General features: G+C 48.8%; 1 protein-coding gene across 4 annotated transcripts in view; it reads right to left on the bottom strand.

Annotated features, from left to right (window-relative positions):
* Positions 1 to 19,169, bottom strand: part of CAPZB (capping actin protein of muscle Z-line subunit beta) — a 134,160-nt gene that overhangs the window by 112,281 nt on the left and 2,710 nt on the right. The gene's annotated exons all lie outside the window — the stretch shown is intronic.

Raw genomic sequence — 19,169 nt, 5'->3', positions numbered from 1 at the left:
GATAATTTTTAAAGAAAACTCCTCAGTGGGAGTCAACATTCCTCTGGACCTGCACTGTCCAATACAGTAGCCACTAGCCACATGTAGCTGTTTAAATTCAAGTTCATTAAAATTAAATAAAACCAAATATTCAGTTCCTCGATCACACTAGGCACATTTCAAGTGCTCAAGAGCCAGATGTGACTAGTGGCTAGTGGGCAGCAGATACAGGACATTTCCATCATCATGGAATGTTCCAGTGGACAGCACAGCTGTAGAAGAGAAGACTTCCTTAAGCAATGTATAATTTCTGTTCTTCAACAGTGGATTTGCTTTCCTAAATCCCACTGTCTGATAACAGAACTACCAGAAGATGAGAAGGAAAGGATCTCATTAGGCTTCCTTTTTTTTTTTTTTTGATGAGGAAGATTAGCCCTGAGCTAACATCAGTGCCCATCTTCCTCTATTTTGTATATGGGATGCCGCCACAGCATGGCTGACGAGTGGTGCATAGGTCCACGCCTGGGATCTGAACCTGTGAACCCCAGGCTGCCAAAGCAGAGCATGCAAACTTAACCACTATGCCACTGGGCAGGTCCCATTAGCCTTCCATTTTTATGCAAATCTGCATATTCTTCAAGAGTAATCTCCCTCAGAAAGTTCAAAACAGTGTATTACTGGGGGAGGGAGTGGGTCTAGAAGGCAATAGGGACAGGGGGACAGGTAAAAATAAGTACGACTTTAACAAAACGTGTGCTGAGCAAACACATCACTTGCGCTGTTGTCCTGACATCAGGGGACTGGGCATTCTTCAGACTAGGTCAGCAGCCACTCAGGGAGCCTCACTCACAGAAGGACCACAGGAGAGCAGGAGTTCACCTCTGCTGAGCTGTGGGTTTGCAACAGGATGTGATTGGTGCACCAGCTAACTTCCTTTACAATTTAATACTGACACCAAAATACTCAGGTGACCCCACCCAAGCCCAGCACAGCGGCACACACGCCACCTTCAATGGTCCAGAAAGCAAGAAGCCCTGCGGATGGAACAAGACCCGAGCACAACCCACTCTGCTGCCACGCCCACCTCCATCACCTTCTCTGAGGGCCCAGCAGGCTGCCACCCCCTCCAGGAGCCAAGGCCACCTGGCACCCTTAACTGCTGGGACACTGGGACACATGACCAAGTTGAAGATTCCATGAGTCACCTCATCTGGTAGTGATGCTCTTTTAAAAAACACAGGGTGCCAAAGCCTTTTTACAATAGTCCACCCTTTATGTAAAAAAAAGGGGGGAACATAACGTATTTGTATTTGTTTGTTATGCCTAAAGAAATGAGGAAAGAAAAAAACACGTCTACATAAAAAATTATCCATGAAGATTTATAGCAGAAGTATTCATAACATCCAAAACCTGGAAGCAACCCCAAATGCCCATCAAGTGGTGAATGGACAGACTGTGACATACCCACACCACGGAATTCTATAGAATCCACACAGCAATAAAAAGGAACAAAATATCCATACATGCAACAACATGATTCAAGCTCAGAAAAAGCACGCTAAGTGAAAGAAGTCAAGCACAAAAAGGCTGTGTACTATGATCCCATTTCTATGAAATTACAGAAAAAGCAAAACCACAGTGACAAAGCAGATCCGCGGTGGTCTAGGGGTGGGGGTGGGGGTGGGGTGGGGCGGAGCAGCACAAAGAGGCTCAAGGGAACTTGGTGGTGTGAGGAAACTAGTTTACAACTTGTTTGTGGTGGTGGCTACAGGATTATAACCAAAACTCATTAAACCGTCCACTTAAAACTGGTGAATTTCCTTGTATGTAAATAAGGCCTTGATAAAACAAAACAAAAAGGGCCCCTAGAGATATTAACAGTGGCTACCCAGGGATCAAGGACTTGGGGAGGGAGGGGCAGTCGGAGGAGACTGGGCATATGAGGGCAAGCACAGGACGGAGATTTTCATTATGCAGGGTTTTATGCATAGACTTGTACTTCTGAAACTTGTGACTGTATTGTCTATGCCAAATTTAAGTTACAATTCTTTCAAAGCCACATGGAGAAGAGGGCTTTGTGCCCTGGCTCAGCTGGGGCAGTGTGGTCCAACACCGGGTTCCTGCTGGTGGGTTACAGGCACGAAAAGCTTAAAGCGGGTGGGGGAATGAAAGCATCTTGGATTCAACCAGAGTCAAATGTGGAAAATCATCCATCTTCCTCCTCTCCTCCAGAAGCCAGTGCTCCCTGTCCAGGCCCCCTGCCACCACGTTAGAAAAACAACAGCTCCACTTATTGAGCACTTACTATATCCCAGGTGCTACTACTCATTTGACACGTGTTCTCTCAATAATGATAAAACCAACAACAATGTGCATGGAGCCCTAACTACATGCTGAGTACAATGGCAGGCACTCTATCTGCTTTATTTCATTTAATTAACCTCAAACAGACCCTCTGATGAGGAACCAGTCCCAGAGAGTCAAATGAAGCCCAAAGCTACATAGTGACAAGTGGAACAGCAAGGATTTAAACCCAGGTAGTCTGGCTCCAGAAGCCAAGCTTTACATCTATGCCCAGCATCGCTGTTATGGGACAGACAGAACGCTAACCACTACAGCCTTGCAGGCAGGAGGTGGGGAAGGAACCCACGGCAGACACCGGGGGAGCTCTGTGCTCCTGGCCTCCTCCACAGCACAACAGCCCTGCCTGAAGGGTCTCACACCCCACATTAGAGAGGAGCAGCTGGAAGGATGGAAGGATTCAGGAGGCTGCCGGGCTCCAAAGGCCTTACTCTTTGCACTCAACCAAGCTGCTCCATTGGCTAACAAGCTGTCAGAGCTGAAACCCAAATAAAAATAAGCAGCCCGTGGAAAGACAAAATGTTCCTGAACTGCGATATTTTTAAATCTCTCTTTCTTCGAGCAAATGAATTACACGACCGGGTCCGAGTCCTGAGCTGCCGTCAGAGGGGCAGGGAAAGCCTGGAGGTGCCACTGAACAGCATCCTGGAATTCTTCAGCCTAGAGCGACCCCGGCGCTCTTCAGTCCAACAGGAAGAAGAAAAGGAGGCCCGGGTTCAGGGGAGGAATCATCAACATCACGCAGGACATCAGGGGCTCCGGACTCCTGGTGCAGTGCTCTTTCTGCCCCTCCAATGTTTCCCAGAATATGGTGCGCAGATCACTCAGGTTTGAGAGAGGTTTTAGAGGGACTATGGACAAATGCAGTTCAGTGGTTACCTATTTTTAATGTACACAGAAAAAATATTGCTAGCACATCAAACGTGATTATACGGATGCTTCTGCTTAGAAAGAGACTAAAGCAGACTGTGGTGTTAAGATCAAGCCAATTTAAAGAAAAATATTACATAAATAATAATAAAGGTAGCATAAAAATATGGCAAACATTGTGCTGGTAGATGGCCACATAGGGAAACATGTCCTACCTCAGGCTGGGGTTCCTCCAGCGGCAGGCCAAAGCAAGAAATAAAAGGGAAAGATGAAGCAGAAAGAGAAGGGAGAAAGAGAGCGCGAGAGGAACAAGGCGGATGAGGAGTGCCGCCTTGGCCCCCACAGGCACCTGGGCTCTCACACGGGAGCAAGCCCCCCAGGGTAGGACAGCCAGGTGCACGCCCCCCTCCCAGGCTCATCCAGCCTCAGCCAACGGTCTTCCCACCCCAGCAGGCTCAGGTCCAAACACCATGCTTCCACCCAGGCAGGAGGAGCAAACGTCCTGGGTCCTATGTACCCCCCCAGAGCACTGTCCAGAGGGCCTCCCTCTGCCCCCCAAACCGGAGGCAGCCGTGCATGTTTACTCCATTTCCGTGCCTCAGTGATGCAGCTGGCACCGCGAGACTCTCCTTTCCGTTCCACCACGTGCTTCCTTTAAGCTCCCAGGGCAGGGAGGCCAGGAGTCCTCCTTGAAGCCTCCACACTCACAAGAGCCCAAATTCCCAGGACTGTTCTGGCTTAAAGCACAATTCAGGTCCACGTAACACCTCGTTATGCTTCCCCACCAGCCTCAGATGCCAGGAACAAAGCTGGAAAACTGCAGGGCTGGGGGGCTCACAAGAGCTGCGCCCAACCCAGCCCAGCCCTGCAGGTCCTAAGAACGAAGGCCCCTCCAAAATCGCCAGGGACACAAAGGGCCTGTGACCACGCCGGAGTCAGGCCCATTCCAACAGACAGGAGAGAAGTGACTCCCCAAACACTTGAGTCTTCTCAGACTTTGAGAAAGATTCACTCATTCACTAGAAAACTATGTATCAAGGACTCAGGGATTACACTTTCCCTGCAACCCCAGCAACAAAAAAAATCAAAACTTCAAAATTTGTGTAAGAATTCCATGAAAATCTTACTTTTACAGCATCATCACTGTACCCACCTCTACCTCACAAGGCAGGTACCACACAGGCCACACACCAGGCTTGCTGGGCATGCTGCGTGGACAGTCGATTCCTGCCATTTGCTGATTCTCTATTGGCAAATCTGTCTACTTGCTAAAATTTATTTGTAACCCCAAAATCAATACTCGTGGCACTCTCATGGTCATCCACAGACGAGCACAGTGGCAAAAACTGAGTGGCTGATGTGCACACTCTCAGCTGAGTCTGAACAAGTGACGCTCTGCCATGTATCGGCTCTCACACTAAAAACAAGAGTCCTTTTCACAGTCTATTTAGTGCCATGTTTTCCACATTTTTTGTGCTTTTTATTGATTTCACTGTTTAAAAATGGCCCCCAAGCATAGCGCTGTCTAGTGCTCCTAAGCACAAGAAGGCTGTGATGTGCCTTATGGAGAAAACATGTGTGTTACACTTTGTTGGGACGATATATATTAAATAAGGTGCCCATAAGCACAAAAACACATAAAACAAGGCTATTTATTTTTTTTAATGTTTCACATTAGATTCTCAGACCTTATTCATTTTTTGGCTGAAAGTTTGTACCCTTGTACCAACCTCTATTTCCCCTCCTCGACTCCCACCCCAACCCCTGCCAACTACTGTTCTACTCTCTGTTTCTATGAGTTTGGCTTTTTTTTTTTTCCAAAGATTCCACATGTAAGTGACACCATGCAGTATTTGTCTTTCCAGCTATGTATTAATCAGATGACAAAAACGTTGTGACCAGAGCATGCCAGGAACCTTACCCTGTATTTCCCCAGGAGCAGTGGTCCAGGACTTGCTAATTCAGTGTCCATGGTGACTTTACAGAGTGACAACCACAAGTAACAAGAATAGACTCTATGTACGCAGGGAGGAAGAAAGGGCTCATACTCTCAAGACACACCCTACAGGAGCAAAGTCATAACATGCAATACGCAAATAAGAAAAGGACCAAAAAATACTGCTGCACAAAGACCCTCACTACAGCGCAATGTATAAGGGAAAGTCAGAAACCTCTACTTGCCCAACAACAGGGAATGGTTAAGCAAATGACAGTATCAACCAGTTGAAATATTAGTCATTTAAAATGTCCATAAAGAGTTTATAACAAGAAAATTCTTGTGAAAAAAATCAGGATATAAAAACAACACGGGGGCTGGCCCCATGGCTGAGTGGTTAAGTTCGCGCGCTCCGCTGCAGGCGGCCCAGTGTTTCGTCGGTTCGAATCCTGGGCGCGGACATGGCACTGCTCGTCAGACCACGCTGAGGCAGCGTCCCACATGCCACAACTAGAGGAACCCACAACGAAGAATACACAACTATGTACCGGGGGGCTTTGGGGAGAAAAAGGAAAAAATAAAATCTTTAAAAAAAAAAAAAAAAACAACACGGACAATATGCACTCCATCACATGAAAAACCTTTAAAAGTTATGCACAAAGACAACGGAAGCAAGAGACCAAAGGCTCACAGCAGCTGCTGGCACGGTACGATTACTTCCTTTCCATATTTTCCAACTTTTCTATAATGAACACATTACTCTTATAACAAAAGAAAAAACACTAACTTTTTTTTAATAACACTGTCATATTCCAAAGGGATCCCTTATGGTGGGGAACAGGCCAGGAAGCTTCCCCCCTGCATTTGGTGTTCACGCTCAACTAGATGGCCATGTAGCTCCTCCACTAGGCTGTGAGCTCCTTGAGGCAGTGACCTCCTTTTATTCAGCTCAGTGTCCCAGGGCCTGGCACAGAGCATGGCAGAGGAGGTGCCCAGGAAACAGCAAACAATGATGGGGGGGAAGGCAGTTAACCTACACTCAAGGGAAAAAAGCCAACTGCTAAAGTCATGAGGAAAGGCCGCTAAAGTCACAGGTCAGCTCAGGGTATGGAGAGGGGGCTGAAATGCACAAGGGTAAAATCGAAATCGGAGCCTCCTTCATGAAACAGGACTTCCTTCGCGAGGTGGCCCCTGCCTCCCCACCCAGCCGCATCAAGCTCTCCCACTCCTACCTTTTGGGTTCCAGCAAGTTTTAATTATTGTCAGTTCCCCTGAGCATGCCATACTCTGTTGGACCTCTGAGCTTTAGTACACAGTGTTCTCTCTGTCCACCATGTCTGCACCCATCCCTTGTCTTCTTGGCAAATGAGTCCTCTCATCTCGGCTCCAACAGAACACCTCTCCCCTGGGGCCCCTGCCTTGACACCCCTCAGCCAGACACCATCTTCTTCAACGCACCTGCATACCCCCTCTTGCAGTGATTATCTTCCATCCTACAGGCGCTTTAGTCAGACTGTCCCCCACTCGAACAGTCCCCTTTTAGATAGGGAAAGTATCTCTTAAGGCGCACCCCCAAGCAGAACACATACTATTGCTACATGTTTGTTTATTTGGATGGACGGATGGATGGGTGGATGAGCAGACACATGTGGAGGGCTCAGGTAGTGAGAGAAGGCTTGGGGGCAGAGGAGAGGATACAGCTAGGCCCTGGAAGGTCAGTGGGATGGACACAGGCAGAAAGGAGGAAGGCAAGGAAGGTGATGCCGCAAGCTGAGGCCCAGATTCAGGAATAAGCCAGACACTGATGGTCACCAGACAATTTTACGTGGTCCACAGATGAATACCTTGTATATCAAGTTACATATGTTTATTTCAAGGTGAACTTTCCATTTATGGCAATTGATATTGGTTTTCCATTTACAGTAATGACAAAGTTTCCCTCCTAAATAATCTAAGTTAAAAAATGAGGTAACGTAAAGAAACATGAATTAATGATTCTAATATGGAGATGAATGTGCCAAAAACCATGAAGGCTAACCCTAGAATAGGACATTTTTGCAGAAAAGCAAGACGCTCTCTTGACTTGGCCAGAACAGGGAGCCAGACTGAGGAAAGGAAGCTTGCTAGGCAGGGAGGGTGAGGTCAAATCAGAGGGCCCTGGAGGAAAGCCAGCGAGGTGGAAGCTACTAAGACAGCACTTGTTAGAGCAAAGTGACCGGGAAGAAGCGGAGAGAAAAATGCTTCTCTTTAGCCCTACAATCTCACTCCTGAGGATTCACCTTAAGGAAGTGACTGAGGGGAGGGGGAAAATATATACATAAAGTATCTACATCCATCCATCCGTGTGTGTGTAGATAAACAGAGACACAGAGATCCACTGCTTCTGACAGAGAGAGTACAGTCAAGGGCTTACGAACTGTTCATTGAGTTAATCCTCGCAACAGCGCCATGAGGTAGGTATTCTAACATTTTACAGAGCTCTGAGGACAGGACAGACTGGCTCAGCTTTTCATTTTACTCCACACCATCACACACCTCTTCCTCACTGCTACACAGTCTTCGTATCTCCCATTTCAGCGGCTGCAGTACATGCCACTGTACTGATGCACCAACATTTTTCAACGTCCATTGTTGGACGTCCACTTTCTTCAGTGTCTTGTTACTGCAACTCATGTCTCCTGTGTAACTGCAACAAAACAGGAGCTATACATGGAAGGGACCTGGGTTTGAATCTGACCTGTCCCTGGATTTCTTCTTGAACTCAAGGTGCTGGCTTTCTGCGTTGGTCAACAACTGCCATGAAGCTCTCTCACAGTGTCATGCTGGCAAGTGTGGTCTTTCCACCCTCGCATGTTCAAAGACGAGTTTTCAAATGGGCCTAAGTTTATGTGGCAGAAGAGACAGCGGCCTACTCCACAGCGTAGAATCCAGGCTCAGTGTTAGACGCAGGACCCCAGTCCCAGGTGCCCAGTGATTTACTGTGGGGCCTGGACAAGGCACAAGCCCTGCGTGGGCAGCAAAACCCCAGGATCCAGCAGCGGTTAAGGGCAAAGGCTCTACAGTCAGAGCAGCTGGGTTCAAGTCCTGGCTCTGCCACTTATTAGCAATTTACATAAAGTCTCTAAATTTACATAACATAATTTACATAAAGTCCTAAATTCACAGGATCCCATGCTTCGGAGAATTCTGGCAACTAGACAGGATAACGCATGTAAAGTATGTCACAATAGACGCTACTGCCTTCCTTCCCGTATTAACTCTGAGGGCCTGCTGAATGCTTGAGCAGATCTGGAATCTGCCTGTACTTGTTCCAGCACACAGCCCATCACCTGAGGCTTGGAAATCATTTTTCCCCTTTCCTTAGGGATTCTTGCATGTAACAAAATTCAACTCATAGAATTTCATCAGTCAATCGAAGGCTTCACAAGAATGCTGGAGTACAATTCAAGCCTCAGGAAGCACTCTGAGCTCATCATACAAAGGTCCACTGCTCTATTTGTACGTCTGTGTTCTGCCAGTCAGTCACATGACGGGAGGGCCCTTCCTTGGGGGCATGGCAACCAGCTCTCGGCTGTTATTTCAAGAAATGCTTCCTCAACAATTGTTATGTACCAGACACGGTGGAACCAAAATAAAAGCAGGATCCTGGGGAAAATTCCCAGGATGCTTTTGTATGCTCTCCATCTGGAATTCAGCAGGCTGAGAAACCACATCACTATGTTGCACACTTGAAACTAATATAATGTTGTATGTCAATTATACCTCGATTAAAAAAAAAGCTCAAACCCAAACATTCCTAAAAAAAAAAAAGGACCATAGTCCACCAACGTGAGAACAAGGCTTATAAAGCCAGTTTTGTGATAGGCAAAGGACAAGGGAATTCTAGCTGGCCGTTAGATAAATGCTTCTGGAGGAAGTTACGGAAAGGAAGGAATGAAGAAATCAAGGTGATTAAGGAAATGTGAAGACTGGACCCGTTTCCCAGGAACATCGCTTCGTGCCCAATAAGATGGAAAGGCATAGAGGCTGGCATGAGCTAAGGACGCGGAGACCCTGCCCACCTTGCAGGCAGGGGCTGCCATCCACAGCCTAGTGCTCTAAGCACCCTGAGGTCAGGAACTTTTCAGTGCCTCTGTATGGCTTTACCTCTTGGGGTTGGACTAACCAGTTAACCACCATTTATCTAGGTAGGCAGCCAATATGGCCTCTCTGCTCATTTCTGGCCCCAGCTGCAGGGGTGACAAAGCCAGGCATGGAGTCAGCTGGTTCCGAGTTTGAATGCTAGCTTGGTCACTGACAGCTATTATCCCCATACTATGCTGCATTCTCTCAGAGCCCGCCTGGATGTGCACAGAGAAGAGGAGACGTCAGGGAGGAATAAAGACTGTACAGTACTCAGGGCCTCAAAAGTGATTCCAAACCCTGACTATGGGTTAGAAGTCACTACGTGGGAAACGAGGCTCCCTTTTAAATGAAGAACTGAACCTACTGCCAGCTCATTCCTCTCACTCTTAAGATGGGCTCCAAGTCAGTAAAGCAAAACTTGGGGCAGCCACCTAACACATAGTCTGCTTTGAGCTGCAAAAGGGTTAAAAAGTGCTAAAGAACACCTGTTAGAACCATCAACAAAAAGCACCTTCCTCTCACATGAAAATGGCACCCCTGGACCAGCCTCCAGGGTGGACTGAGGGCTGGGTTTTGGAATCAGAAAGACCAGTTTAAAGGCCACCTCTGCTCCTTACTAGCTGTGTGACCTTGTACAAGATACCTTTTAACCTCTCAGGCCTCCATTTCCACATCTGCAGCATGTGGGCATGCACAGGGCTCCGGCAAAGATTACATGAGATGGTGCCTACAACGTTCAGCACACAGGGGCTGGCCCAGCACAGGTCCCCTTGCGTGATCAATCCTCTGAGCAAATGTGCAGAGGCCTGCTCGGCTTAAAGCAGCGACCCAAGAGCAAGCATCTGGGGCAGCCAGAAAGTCAGGGCCTCTCCTGAGTGTGGTCATTACATCTGCATCTTATTTTTTTTTTTTTTTTAGATTTTATTTTTTTTCCTTTTTCTCACCAAAGCCCCCCGGTACACAGTTGTATATTTTTAGTTGTGGGTCCTTCTAGTTGTGGCATGTGGGACGCCACCTCAGCATGGCTTAATGAGCAGTGCCATGTCCACGCCCAGGATCTGAACCAGCGAAACCCTGGGCCACTGAAGCAGAGCGCACGAACTTAACCACTCAGCCATGGGGCCAGCCCTACAGTTGCATCTTAGATGGGCAGCATTCCTTAATACAGGGATTTTTAGATTCAATCCAATTTTCCTCCCTGTGGAACGGTGCTAATTTGCATAATGAATGATGAAATTCCCATAGATAATGAGTCTGTATTAAGCGTCCTCAAATGAGGCCTGAGCTCCAGTACCTCATGGATATCATTCTGATGTAACTCTCTCAACTACCCTGTGAAGAGGCGGATATTATGTCCATTTTACTGATCAGGCAGTTGAGGCCCAGAGAAAGGAAGCAACTAGTTCAAGCTCACACAGCTCCTAAGCAGCCCTGGTGGGACGCAGATCCAGGAGTCTCCTTCCACCATCCTATGCCAGGCTGCCTTCCAACAAGTGGCACTTTCTTCCCCTTTTTCCTTTATCTTGCCTCCTTCTTATACCCTTAAACCCCAACACTCCACATGCCTTAATATCAAACACATGCCCTTAAAATAAAATACTCCATCCCCGAGGCAGCGAGGTCTCACAGGTCTGTGGCAGTTCAGAAACACAGCATTAGTTAGCGGACGCTGAGAGCACCTATGAGAACCTGCCACCTTCAGAAAAGGAGAAAACGGATCATAAAGCAAGCACAGGACGCATGTGTGTTGGGGGGAGGGTGATGAGGATCATCAGTTAGTACCACGCCCTGCTCTCCTGAAAGGCCCTGGGGACCACATGGAACAGGCATTCCAGGGTTGGCCACTCATGCCAGGAGAAAGAAAAAATTAAACCATTTTCCAGAAGAGTGACTTTTATTATAACCTGGAACAAAAGCACCATTTCAAACGACTTGTTCATGGGGAGGCAGGTGCATGCTCGGCAGGCCCGTGACTGACAGAGGTTTCCAGTGAGCTATGGGAGAAGCAAGGCCTCGGCGAGATCAAGCCTTGACACAGTCCAAACCCCTTCCAACACAAGGCAAAGGGGGTTTCCACATTCGAAGTCTCCTGGCTCTAACAGCAGGCTAAGAGTCCGTGTCACTGCTAACAACATTGTGTTACTATTAACATTAATAATAATGTTACCATGTATCTGGCTTTACGCTTATTTATTCATTTAATCCTCCTAAAATCCACCAGAAATACATACTATCATTCTCATCATTTCATGGCGAGACAAGGAAACTGAGGCAGCTGCCCAAGTCTGCAGGCTCAGACCCGAAACCAGGCAGTCTGGTTCCAGAACCTGCCCTTCCCTGCCCCCGGACTCTGGAATCAAGGCTGCCTGGGATCCTTCAGAAGCTCCAAGGAGGGCCAGTCATGTGACTCTGGGCCAAGTGCTCAGCGCCCACCACGTACAGAGCCACCAGAAAACATCAGGGCAACTAGGATCACTGTCCCCACCAAGCCCTGATCCCGCCGCTGCCAGCAAGGCCGGACAGTCTTCAATGCCAGGAGTGGCCTGAACAGCTAAAGAGTGCTGATTCAATCTCAGAGGCAGACCTCGCTCAGCTCTTTCCGTTCGTGTCACTCCCACCTGAAGTGACACCAACTGTCCAGGAGCCCAACACCGACATTTCATGAGAAGCCAGGTTTGGCCGAGAGCTCAAGTAGAAAGGAAGATCTTGATATGGTTAGAAAGTCTCCCACTAGAATCACCCTGCCCTAGTGTCTGGTCTGTATTAGACTGAACCACACGAAATGCTGATATTCCACTAGTTCTCACCCAAGAAAACAGCAATTTCAAGTGGTTCACCCTAACAGGAGGAGGGGCACTTATATTTATTAAGAACCTCCTAGACATTCATTCATTCAACAAACACTATGGCACAACAGTCTGTGTGCCAGCGACAGTGTAACACTGCTATGGCTCTCACATCTCTCAGAGGGGGACTTATTCATCTTCCCTCCTAAGGATTAGAAACAGAACTTTTCAGGCAGTGAAGGTAACCAACTCTACCTGCTCAAGGTCATGTAACTACTGAAATGGGCCAGTATGCTCTTCCCTCAGAAGCCCTGCAACCTGCCCCTGGATGTGGTGCCCAGGGCTGGGACGGGGCTTCAGAGAAAAAAGCCAAGGGAACCCCACAAGGTTTCGTCAACCAAGCGTCATCCACGAGAGGCAGTCACAACAACTAGGATGTGTGCAAGGAACAACCTGCCCAGAATGCTGAGATGTACTCGTAGTGAGGCCAGGCTGAGACATACCCAACACCTGAAGGCTCGGCAGGTATCCTCCTCAAAACGGACTGCAGCTCAGAAAGTTCCACCTGCTTTCATTTCAACAACCTGAACCAAAAACACCTTCTCACTTCTAACCTAAATCCAGACTTCTCCAGCCACCGTGGCTGGACCTCCATTGAACCGCTCTAGCCCCGTCTCCTCCTCTATAAATCAAGCAGCCGGTGGGTCCGTGCGTGAGAGGGAGGACAGCAGAGCGCAGTTCGCACGAGTGTTGAGTGGGATGGACCTGGGTCAGAACGCTGACTCTGCCACTAACTAGCTGGGGGCCCTTCAGCAAGTTGCTAAACCTTTCTGAGCGTTAGTTTCCTTATCTGCAAGATGAGGAAACGGGCCTCCTAGGGTGGTGGTTGAGCGAATGAGAGTGACTGTGGGCATCCAGCCGAGACACCAGCACAAGCAAGCTGCGACTGTTGTGACTAACAGAGGACCCAGGAGCGAATACTTAACAACCTATGGAATGAAGACTGCCACCTCAGAGTACCTCCAATGCCTGCCCCACAGGCCCTCAAGACCAAGTCAGAGGCCTCAAAGCTCAGGACTACCAGGGGTCCGCACCCCACTGGCTGAAAGAGATTTCAAGACGGGAGCTGTCTGGAGGAGGATACACAAGGAAGCCAGGACAGTACACACCGGGCATTCGCAACAGAGCACAGCACCTTAAGCGGCCGAGCCCGGCCACTGCTAAGTCAGGGTCTGTGTTCCTCAGTGACAGGTCCACATCCAGCCCCAGGAAGCACACAGTGACCAGGAGGTCACAGGCAAGCTGTGCTCAGCAGAGAAGCAAAGGACAGATAAAAGCAAAGCCACAGATGAGACAGAGAAATTCAAGAGCAGCTCCTTCAGTGGCCACACTGCCCTAAAATGAGACTTTTCACTAGGAGTGTGTGGTGGATAAAACTTCCTCTCGTCAGTTTCTGAGCACAAAACTGCATGCAGGAAGCTCGTGCACATGAAACCAGAGAGAGCCCACCATGACCAAAGCCTCCTAATGGAGAAGCCTTGAGTAGCAACAGCAGATGGTGACCGGAACTCTCCATCTACCAATCACAGCTACGACGGGAAGGGAAGAGGGCATTTGGTACCACCAGGAAATGCTCACTTCCAATGGGAGGCTGCTTGCTAGTCACTTAACCCAGCAGATGGAGTACATGCAAAAGCATCTTTTCACAACCTTAATATTTTTAATTAAAGATATCTCACTTGGTAAATGCAATGAGTCCTCTACCTGAATCTTCTTATAGAAAACTCTGAGACAGTAAGCCTGAACAACGCTACATAACATAATGGTTTAGGCGCAGATCCTAACTCACAGGGGGCCTCTGAGCTCAGTGTGAGAACAGGAAGCTTCACAGGGCAGCTTAAGCAGTAGGTGGAGAAGTGCAGGGTCTGAGGCAGTGGTATCGACTGCTTGCAAACTGCAGCGTGGTAAGAACTTTGCAGCAAGAAAACACAGGGCTGTAAGCCCTTAAGACTGCCAGCAAGGGACTCTACTGCTGGGGGTCTCAGCAGAACAGGGGGCTACCACATGCCTTCCAAGATAGCCAGGAGGTTAAATGAAACACTACCTGTCAACCATCCATAGTGCTAAAATAATCAGATAATGGCCAATACCCTGGCTGCACTTACACAGTGCCAGGCACAGCCTACTTTCCACATAGAAACTCACTCAATCCCCCACGGGGCTGGTGGATGGTAACCACCGGGGTTGCTGCCTTGGAAGAAATAGGACTACTGGACTGGAAATTTATTACTAGAAAGTTGTAGATGAAGGCTCCTCTTCATAGGTTTCCAGAGATGTCAGCAATACCTGGGAGCGGACAGGAGGAAGCAGGGAGGAGGGAAGGCCAGCAGCCCCCAGGCCCACATGTTATGGACTTCTGCCAGGCGACTTCTGCACTTAGGCCTAACTCAGAATCTTAGCTTGACCTGCTGCCTCCTCATTTAACTTTAAGACTCATATTCTGGGGGGGGTCTATCTGACCTGCTCAGCGCGTCCACAGGATGAATGACCCGATGGAAAAAAGCCGTCGAGGCAGCGGCGCCTGGTGCCCACGTGATGAGGGTAACACGAGAACCTGCCTCACAGGGGTGCTGAGGGTACTAACGAGCTCTGTCCGTAACACAGCCGCCATGCAGCACCCCCACCCGCAGCGCTCGCAGACAGAGGGTCTTGGGCTTTTCTGTGCCCAGAGCCTCCTGCTGTGCTCGGTGAGCAGAACCCGCTGCCCGCAGCAGCCACAGACCGGCTGGACGGCGGGATCACTGCGCTGACCAGACTCAAATCCCGTTCAGTTGTTAACAGGATATCAAAGCCTTGCAGGCATCGCTATCTAGGATTTAAAGTGACCAGAAATAGTTTTTGGGCCAGTGATAAGCCACCCTATCAGAATGCCTCAACGGGGAGCTCTGGGGACAGAAGCGTCCCTCTCGGCCCCAGAGGTGGTAAATCACATCTCACTCTGCCTGCCTATCTAACCCTTTCTCACCCACCCCTTCCGTTCCACACCCACAGCCGCACAGTGGCCGGGACCCTCATAACCCCACAGGCCGGTGCCCGTGAACGCCACCCTCCCATCTCTTTCACCTCCCAGGTCCAGGTCCTCCTGCACACCACCGCCAGATGACTCTTCCTAAAATACCCCTACTCTGCCAGCCTACTCAAATTTCCACCTGCCCTGTCAAAAATGTAACTGGCTCCACACTGTCCCCGATCAAATGCAAACTCCTTAGCTTAGCAACTCAGGTGCCCACAACTCACTCCTGAGACCGAGGCAACCGCGCTCGCTCCGTCTCCGCTGTGGGTGGTCCCCAAAATCACAAGGCTGACCTTTCCTGGGCTTTGCTTTTGTTCCAGGCCCCTGCCTGGAGTGGTCACTCCTCAACTGCACCCCATCCTATCCTCTCTGCCCAGCAAGGGCTCCTGGGACTTCACACCCAGCCCCCAAGCTGCCTGTGAGCTGGAGTGGTCTGCAGGGCTGTGCAGGTGGCAGAATGCAAGCCAAGCATGCAGGGATGGGCAGACTTACAGCCCTTGTTAAGCCTTTTCTATACTACTTCCTTCCTGCTATACTTAACCTTTGAGACGCATTCTGCCTCCCCTTCTAGATTAGAGGACAGGGATATGGCTTCTGTTTGTGTTCCTTACTCTGCAGTGTGCAGAATAAGACAAATAGTAATCAAAGCTACTACTTACTGTGTGCCAAGCCCTGGATTAAGGACATCAGAAATTCCATTTCTTTCTCCTGGCATCCCTGTAAAACGTCATCCTTATGGTACAGGTCAAGATACTGGGGCCGAGGAAGATTAGATAGATGCTTACTTAAGGTCACATACTGAGTGGCAGAGACAGCACTCCAACCCAGACCTGCGCAACTCCCAGCTCCATGTTCTGTAGAGCAGGCAGCAAACAAAAGGCAGCCCCTCTCAGCTCTTACCACGCACTCACTCAGTGTTTACGAAGCGCCCATTAAGTGCCAGGCAGCCAGTGCAAGGTGTGGGGTGGTTAGCGGGAACCAGAGAGACAAGGTCCCTGCTCTCATGGAGCTCACACTCTGGCCCCAGGCCTGCCCCTCTTCTTCCAAGCCTGGAAGAGGGCAAGGACTCTCAGTTCTTCAGGGGCTCCACCGAGCACAGACAAGGCATCCAGAGCTGAGATTACAGCCTCGGGCCATGCGGTGTGCCGAGCACACTGCACAGGGGGCCTCGTGTTCTGCGTGAAGTCCAGCCTCAAGCTCTATTAGGGAAGCTCTTCATTCAAGGCACAGCCCAAAGCCAAGCAGACTTCAAATAGCCTTCAGCAGGCAGTGAGGATGGAAACTGGCCTAGCTCTTGAGTCAGAAAACTCAGTTCCTCCACTTAGCAGCTGGAGAGAGACTAACCACACACCCCTATGAACCTCATCTGTAAAATGGCGATAATAATAATAGCTAGTATTTATATAATTCTGTGCCAGATGCTGTTTGAGGCACTTGACACGTATTATCTCATTTAATCTCCTAACAGCCTTATGAAGAGCTACTGTTATTATCCCAAGGCAGCCTGGTTCCTAAATCCTAACTTACACTATGCTGCCTCCCTCCTAAGGCTGAACTTCCTGGTCGGGCTGTCGTGAGGAGGATCCAGTGGGCTAAAGCCCCTGGCGGAGTGCATGGCACATGGGTGGTGCCATATAAACGTTCAGTCTCCAACTCTAACACTGAAACAAGTAAAAGATTAGGTCTGGAAATGGCATTGCCCCAGCCGATCCTAACATGGGTGATTTTGCAATTGCATCCTCTGGGCTTCCACACCCCACTCTCACTGGTGGGATCTGCTGCAAGCAGGGACGAGAGCCTGTACTTACGGGCCCTACTGCCCACTGCCTCTGACAAACAGTTAAGCATCCGGCACAGGAGTCAGGTGGACCCAAATTCGAATGCCAGGCCTGCCACGCACAGCAGTCACTCAACCTCTCCAGCTTCAGGTGCCTCGTAAGAAGAACGAGGGATGAGGTAGAATCTAAGCCACGTGTCTGGATCCCAGTAGATCTTCAATCAACGGTAGCTACCCAGTAAAAAGGGCAGAACTTCCGTGGCACCACAAGCGGCGCTGCAAGGTTATATTCCTGGGTGGGAGAGCTGCCGGTGTGCAAAGGAACAGACTGTGCATGCAGTGCGATTCAGTTCCACGGTGATGGCAGGGACAAGAGCAGGCACACTCCGACAGGTGTGGGAGTGAAGCCTGGCACAAGCCCCAACTTTCTCTTAAGTCTCCTGCCATATCGCATACAAATGTGCTTGCAGTTATATTAAATAGAGCCCTCCCTCCTTAAACTTTAGTTAAAAGTGACATGCCCCCACTCAACAATGTAAGCGGTGAGGGCAAGAACCCTTGTGTACCTTGCTCACCACTGCATCTCAGTACATAAAGCAGCACAGAGAAGGCACTAACAAATACACACTGAATTTATGTTACCCCGTAGCTCCAGGTACCCTCTAAGGCATCTCTGTATTTGGCTAATGGTAAGCATTTCCCAGCCTGGGAAGCAGGAGTCTCAGTGGTCAATGTACCTGCCCAGCCACCACGTCTCTCTGCCATCAGTCATCTGTCCTCTTCTCTCCCCCACAAAAGTATAGGACTTCCGAGTTATAAATAGGAATATCTGCTTTCAAACGTATGATTTATCCTCTACTTAATCACAAGCTATTGATCCTTGGCTACTTTTTTCAAGAATTCCACCAAAGAGAGGCCAGTGGGGTTTAAACGAACAGGGCTGTATATACATGTGGGTTCTGAGCTGAGCTATGTATCTCACCCACATCAGGAGACCAGCCAAAACACATTAGTGTCAACTACATTGTTTCACCTTGTAACAATTTGACAGGCTTCTCCCGTCAGCTCCTGTCAGGCAAAACCATCTGTAAGCTGGACAGACAACTCATGAGGGCGCCTCGCCTGTTCCTTCACAGCTACAGCCCCACCATCATCACCAGAATCCTAAGTCTAAGGCAGAAGAATAACTCCTAAGTTGGAAGCTACAGCAGTGTAAGGAGAAGTGCTTTGAAACTGTAAAGCACTTATAGACAGTGCTAAGATTATTATCTGCTAAGGGAAAGCAAATAAATTCTATTTGCCTATGCATTCTTAACTGATGCCAATAAAAATCATGGAATTTACTCCAAAGTCCAGGGCATTTTAGATTCTCAAGCCACTATTTCCCTCCATGGATAACTAAGATCTGTTTTCTCTACCATCAAACCTACCTAAAATAAAACCCACAGTGGTCTTAATTCATTTTCTTATGATGCAACCCCACGCCACCACTTCTGTCCTACCCCAACAGTCGACACTGGTCTCTTGGAGTACTCAAGTAGGGGCTAAATTTGACAATAAGCAGTCAGAAATGACTTATAAGCCTAGGGGATACTAACAACAAGTTATTGAGAGAATGAGTATGAAATCCAAGTGGCTGAGTTCATGAACACAGACACACCCCAAAAGAGAGCACTCTGAGCGACCTCCTTCAGTGCCAGGTGCTGTTCTAGGGCCCCAAGGACGCAGCCGTGGAAACACAAGACAAAAACCCCTGCCCTCGGAAGAGTGCACGTTCTGGCCCACGCTGAATATGTCTGCATCACCATACTCCATTTCACTATTAACGAGATTCCCTATGCAAAGGACTCAGCACACGATTGGTAGTCAATAAATGCTGCTCCTCCCTTGCCATCTCTGAGTACCTCATTACAGTCACACACCATATAACAACATCTGGGTCAACCAAGGACCACGCAGACGACGGCGGTCCCATAAGATTAGTACCATGTAGCCTAGGTGTGTGGTAGGCATATCACTCAGGTTTGTGTAAGGACACTCTATGACGTTCGCACAACGACAAAATTGCCTAACGACACATTTCTCACACTGCATCCCCATCGTTAAGTGACGCATGAGTGTATTAGGTTTTCTGAACAGTGTCCTTTATGTCTTCCAACATAGAAACAGCCTGGCACAACGTGCCAAGTTTAGAGGCTGCCAGTTGTGCTTCCACTGACTGAGCAACACCTTAAGTTACTGCACCCCCAGAGCCTCAGCTTC

Source organism: Equus przewalskii, chromosome 2, assembly GCF_037783145.1.
Source record: "Equus przewalskii isolate Varuska chromosome 2, EquPr2, whole genome shotgun sequence".
Lineage (NCBI taxonomy): Eukaryota > Metazoa > Chordata > Mammalia > Perissodactyla > Equidae > Equus > Equus przewalskii.
This window is presented reverse-complemented; position numbering and strand designations above follow the sequence as displayed.